Source organism: Theobroma cacao, chromosome 9, assembly GCF_053813885.1.
Source record: "Theobroma cacao isolate CCN51 chromosome 9, ASM5381388v1, whole genome shotgun sequence".
In the NCBI taxonomy this organism is placed as follows: Eukaryota; Viridiplantae; Streptophyta; class Magnoliopsida; order Malvales; family Malvaceae; genus Theobroma; species Theobroma cacao.
Window position 1 is genome coordinate 14,760,419 of NC_142647.1, and position 6,597 is coordinate 14,767,015.

At 35.6% G+C, this 6,597-nt stretch overlaps 1 non-coding gene and 1 pseudogene across 1 annotated transcript; one reads left to right on the forward strand and one right to left on the reverse strand.

The window, feature by feature from the left end:
• Positions 1-727: 727 nt before the first annotated feature.
• On the forward strand, positions 728-5,895 carry LOC148760769 (uncharacterized; annotated as a pseudogene).
• On the reverse strand, positions 1,155-1,261 carry LOC148760770 (small nucleolar RNA R71). Its single transcript, XR_016028737.1, has one exon. It is a non-coding gene; the product is annotated as a small nucleolar RNA R71 (small nucleolar RNA).
• Positions 5,896-6,597: the final 702 nt, after the last annotated feature.

Sequence of the window (6,597 nt, forward strand, 5' to 3'; positions counted from 1 at the left end):
GGATATACCTATAGGCCATATGTAGCCAGATTTGAGCCTGAACTTAATGAGTCTGTTTTAATTTCAATTCACATAGGGATATAGTGTTTTGGTTAAAATAAATATTTTTATAAGATGACTCCGGGGACCCTTATAAATAATTTAGGACTCTAGGTTAACAATTCAACCCATTGAAATAAGTTAAGGAAGAGAGGTAAGATTTAGATAAAGTGTGAGGGATATTGTAATCTTAGACTTGTTTGATTTGATTTTTACCCAATTATATTGTTGCTTTGATTTTTCTTTTTAGTATAAATTTTGGTTAATTAGTTTTAGTTAATTAATTTAGTTATTCGAATTTGATTGTTTGGATAAGATTAACTTGTTATAATTTTAGTACTTTGTAAAATTTTAGATCAATTCTCTGTGGGATCGATACTCTGCTTGCTTATATACTATCTATTCGATATATATACTTGCGTAGGAGAATTTTAACTAACAAGTTTTTGGCACCGTCGTCGGGAATTATTTCTAAAAATTTTTTCTAACACTAATACCAAGCAATTTGGTCTTACTTCAAATTTTATTTTTCTTGTTTTAATTTTAGATTTTGTTTACTTGTAGATATCTTTGGTCATTGTATGCAAAAAAGAGACAACTTGAATCTTGTTCCTTTGATCCTCAGATAGAAAGAACTTTCAAAAGACGTCAAAGTGAGAATTTGCAAGTTGCAGCTTTAAATCAGACAATGGTTAAGGATAACAATAACAATGGCAATAATGCCATTAATTTAGTTCTTGAAGCAAATAGAGCACTGCAAGATTATGTTATTCCTCTTTCGCAAGGTTTGCACTAAAGCATTAGGAGACCCTCCATCAATGCAAATAATTTGGAAATTAAACCAGCTTACATTCAAATGATTCAGTCTTCAGTCCAATTTGGTGGGTTACCCAGTGATGATCCTAATTCTCATTTGATCAATTTCCTGGAGATTTGCGATACCTTTAACTACAATGGAGTAACTGATGATGCTATTAGATTGAGACTATTTTTGTTTTTCTCTAAAGGATAAAGCAAAAAGCTAGCTTAATTCACTGCCCAATTGGTCTATCAGTACATGGGAGGACTTGGCTTAAAAGTTTCTCGCAAAGTTCTTCCTGCTTGTAAAGACTGCAAAGATGAGGAATGATATCACCTCATTCACACAATTTGATGGTGAGTCCTTGTGTGAAGCTTGGGAGAGGTTTAAAAAACTATTGAGAAGATGTCCACATCATGGGATTTCTGATTGGTTGCAAGTTCAAACATTCTACAATGGGCTGGTTGGGTTAATTAAAACCACAATTGATGCTGCTACTGGAGGGGCATTGATGAGTAAGAATGTTGTAGATGCTTATAATTTGTTAGAAGAGATGGCTTCAAATAATTATCAATGGCCTTCAGAAAGGTCGAGTTCAAGAAAAGTTGTTGGAGCCTATGAGATTGATGCAATTGGCAACCTAGCTGCTCAAGTGGTTGCACTGTCCAAGAAATTTGACACATTGGGAGTTCATGTAGTTCTAAATTGATTTATAGTTTGTGAGATGTATGGGGATGGCCATTCAAATGATCAATCTCCATATAATTTTGAATCAGTCCATTTTGTGGGGAACTTCAATAGACAGCAGAACAACCCATATTCCAATACTTATAATCCTGGTTGGAGAAACCATCCCAATTTTTCATGGAATAACAATGCAAGGCCTTCCAATCCAAAACCCAACATGCCTCCTGGTTTTCAACAACAAGTTAGACCACCAGTTCCTAAAAAGAAGTCCTAAGTGGAAGAACTTCTCTTGCAATATATATCAAAGAATGATGCTATAATTCAAAGCTTTGGAGCATCCTTGAGAAATCTTGAAACCTAAATGGGACAGCTTGCAAATTCCATCAACAATAAACCTCAAGATTCCCTACCTAGTGACACACAAATCAATCCTAAAGGTAAGGAACAATGCCAAGCAATCACTTTAAGGAGTGGAAAAGAGATTGAAGAGGTGAATGAAAAAGCAATTGAACTTGAAAATGAACATGTTGATAATGAAGGAATGCGTGAGAAAGAGAGTGAAGTCAAACAGAAAGAAGATGTCAAGGCTAAAAATCAAGGAGCTTCTTAAGTCATCCATCCTCCACCACCTTTTCCCCAAAGGCTCCAAAAGCAAAAGCTTGAAAAGCAATTTCAGAAGTTCCTCAGTGTCTTCAAGAAATTACACATAAATATTCCTTTTGCTGAAGCTTTGGAACAAATGCCCAGTTATGTCAAATTCTTGAAGGACATCCTCCCCAAAAAGAGAAAGCTAGGTGAGTTTGAAATTGTCTCTCTTACAAAAAAATGTAGTGCAATTCTCCAAAACAAACTGCCACCAAAACTCAAAGATCCAGGTAGCTTCACAATCCTTTGCACAATTGGTAATTTATTTTTTGCAAAAGCTTTGAGTGATTTAGGTGCAAGTATCAATTTAATGCCTTGGTCAATTTTTGAGAAATTTGGTTTGGGGGAATGCAAACCCACTTCTGTTACTTTGCAATTGGTTGATTGTTCTTATGTGTACCCAAGGGGAATTATTGAAGATGTTCTTGTCAAGGTAGATAAATTTATTTTTTCAGTTGATTTTATAATTCTTGACATGGAAGAAGATAAGCAAATTCCAATCATCCTTGGGAGGCCATTCTTAGCAACTGTTAGGGCTTTAATTGATGTTGACAAAGGTGACTTCACTTTAAAAGTTCAAGACCAACAGGTAACATTTAATATTTTCAAAGCTTTAAAATTACCTGTGACATCTAAAGACTGGTTTTCTGTGAGTATGGTAAATAACTTTACACATGATGTTTTCTTAGAAGAAAATCCCAATGATCCTCTTGAAGCATGTTTAGTTGCTAACTTTGATAAGGATGATGATGAATTTATTGAATATTCAAATTTGTTGAATGCTCACTCCAAATTTAGAACTAATCATCAATTTGAGTCTTTAGATATTTCAGCTTCTTTGATGCCATCTTTTAAGCCTTCCATTGAGGAGCCACCTACTTTGGAACTTAAACCTCTGCCTACACACTTGAGGTATGCTTTTCTTGGAAAATCTTCTACTCTTCTAGTTATTATTTCTACTGTTTTTACTAACATGCAAGAGGAGAAGTTATTGAGGACACTTAGAGAATTTAAAAAAGCAATAGGGTGGACCATAGCTGATATTAAGGAAATTAGCCCTTCTGTTTGCATGCACAAAATTCTCCTTGAGGAAAATCACAAAGCCACAATTGAACAACAAAGAAGATTGAATCCCATCATGAACGAAGTAGTCAAAAAGGAAATCATCAAGTGGTTGGATGTCGGAATAATTTATCCTAGCTCTGATAGCTCATAGGTAAGTCCAGTTTAATGTGTTCCTAAGAAATAAGGAATGACTATTGTTGCCAATGACAATAATGAGCTTATTCCAACAAGAACTATGACTGGATGGAAAGTGTGCATGGACTACCGCAAGCTCAACAAAGCTACAAGGAAAGATCACTTCCCTCTTCCATTCATTGATCAAATGTTGGATCACTTGGCTAGTAAGGAATATTAATGCTTTCTAGATGGATATTTTGGTTATAACCAAATTGTTATTGCTCTTGAAGATCAAGAAAAGACTACATTTACATGTCTTTATGACACTTTTACTTTTAGAAGAATGCCATTTGGATTATGTAATGCATTTGCCACCTTTCAGAGATGTATGATGGCCATATTCACAAACATGGTGGAGAAATGTTTGGAGGTATTTATGGATGATTTTTCTGTCTTTGGAACTAATTTTGATGATTGTCTTTTAAATCTTGCTAAGGTACTCAAGAGATGTGAAGAAACAAATTTGGGGCTCAATTAAGAGAAATGTCACTTTATGGTGCGAGAAGGTATTGTTCTTGGGCACAAAATCTCTAGTAATGGCATTGAGGTAGATAAAGCAAAAATTGAAGTAATCGAGAAACTACCACCTCCAATAAATGTTAAAGGTATTAAAAGTTTTCTTGGTCATGCTGGTTTGTACAGAAGATTTATTAAAGACTTTTCAAAAATTTCTAAGCCACTTTGCAATTTATTGGAAAAAGATGTGCCATTTAAGTTTGATAATGGATGTCTTGTTGCTTTTGATGAATTGAAGAAAAGATTAATATCTGCACCTATCATAATTAGTCCTGATTGGACTCTCCCTTTTGAATTAAAGTGTGATGCGAGTGATTATGCAGTGGGAGCTGTTTTGGGACAAAATAAGGTAAAATCTTCCATTCCATCTATTATGCTAGCAAGACTTTGAATGAAGCCCAGAAAAATTATACCACAACAGAAAAGGAGCTTTTGGCTGTGGTTTTTTCTTTTGACAAGTTTCGCTCCTATCTCGTGGGGAAAAAGGTGATAATGTACATTGATCACTCAGCTATCAAATATTTAATTGCCAAAAAGGATGCTAAGCTAAGATTGATAAGGTGGATTCTTTTACTTCAAGAATTTGATCTTGAGATTCGTGATAGAAAAGGAACAAAAAATCAAGTTGCAGATCACTCTCCAAATTGGAGATTGAAGCTCAAGGTAAGGATTCAACCTTAATCAAAGAGACTTTTCCTAATGAATAAATCCATCAAGTTGGTAAGAAATCACTTCCTTGGTAAGCTGATTTTGTAAACTATTTGGTAAGCAATATTATTCCTCCTGATTCAAATTCTCATCAGAAAAAGTAATTTTTACATGATGTTAAATTTTACTTTTGGGATGAGCCTTACTTGTTCAAGTTGCGTAAAGACCAAATCTTTAAAAAATGTGTCCCGGAAGAAGAGATTCAAAGTGTGCTTCACCATTGCCATTCTTCAGATTATGGAGGACACTTTTGAGGAACAAGGACTGCTGCTAAAGTCCTCCAATCAGGTTTGTATTGGCCTACATTATTTAAGGATGCTCACAATTTTGTTTTGCATTGTGACAGGTGCCAAAGGGTGGGAAATATCTCAAGGCAACATGAGATGCCTCTCAACAACATCATGGAGATAGAAATTTTTGATGTATGGGGTATTGACTTCATGGGTCCGTTCATATCTGCATATAACCATAAATACATTTTGCTTGTTGTTGATTATGTCTCTAAGTGGGTTAAAGCGGCAACCTTTCCTCATAATGATTCGAAGGTGGTAATGAATTTCATCAAGAAGAATATTTTCACTCGATTTGGCACTCCAAGGGCAACTATTAGTGATGAGGGAAGTCACTTTTGCAACAAGTATTTTGATACACTTTTGGCAAAATATGGAGTTAAACACAAGGTTGCCACTGCGTATCATCCTCAAACTAGTGGCCAAGTGGAAGTATCGAATCACGAAATCAAGAGGATTTTGGAGAAAACTGTATGTCCCACAAGAAAAAATTGGTCAAAGAGATTAGATGATGCACTGTGGGCATATAGGACTGCTTACAAGACCCCAATTGGTATGTCTCCATATAAGTTGGTCTTTGGCAAAGCTTGTCACTTACTGGTGGAACTTGAACACAATGCTTATTGGGCTGTGAAAAGGTTAAATTTTGATTTACAAGCAGCAGGTGAGCAAAGGTTGTTGCAATTAAATGAACTTGATGAATTTCGCCTTCAAGCTTATGAGAATGCCAAATTCTACAAAGAGAAAACAAAGCAATGGCATGATAAAAAGATATTGGAAAGAAGCTTTGAGCTAGGACAAGCAGTGTTGCTCTATAATTCTCGCTTGAAATTATTTTCGGGAAAGCTCAAATCAAGGTGGTCTGGTCCTTTCATTGTCAATATGGTATTCCCACATGGAGCGATCGAAGTTAGAGGGACAAATGGTCGAAAATTTAAAGTCAATGGACAAAGATTGAAGCATTATTAGGGAGGTGAAATTAATCGTCGGAAGTCCTCAATTCACTTGCTTGACACTACCTAGAGCCCAAATCAGTCTAACCCAAGACTATAAATGAAGCGCTTATTGGGAGGTAACCCAAGCTCCTTAACCTTATTTATTCTTATCTTTATTTTATTTCATGCTTTTTAATTTATTTCTTTCAATCTAATTTTTTTTATGTCTTCTTTTGTAAGTAATAAGTTTAAAAAAAATTTAAAAAAAGGTAAAAAAATCAAAAAAATTAAAAAAAGGGAGTTAGAGCCGCGGCCTTCAAATTGAGAGCCATGGCCTTGAAATGTGTTGAAAAGGTAGCTGACACAAAATGTTTCAATGCCACGGCCCTCAAACTGAATGCCACGGTGCTGACCAAAGGAGCAAAACAACAGAATAGCTGAGCGCCACGGCGCTCAAGTCTCAACTCCGCAGCGCTCAAACCTGAAGCATGATGCTTTGGGCCTAAAAAGGTGAGAGTTAAAAACCCTCCACTTCTATCTTCTTTTCTTCTTCTTCTTCTTCTCCAGCCGCTAACCCCACTCCCATTCTTCCTCCTCCTACCCATCTTTGCCTTCCTCTCTCTTTTTCACCCCAACTTTCTGCATATTATTTTTACTTGGGATTTTTTTTATTTTCCCTTTGAAATCTTACACTCATTGCACTCCTATGGTAAGTACTCCTCCAAACACTTGGTTT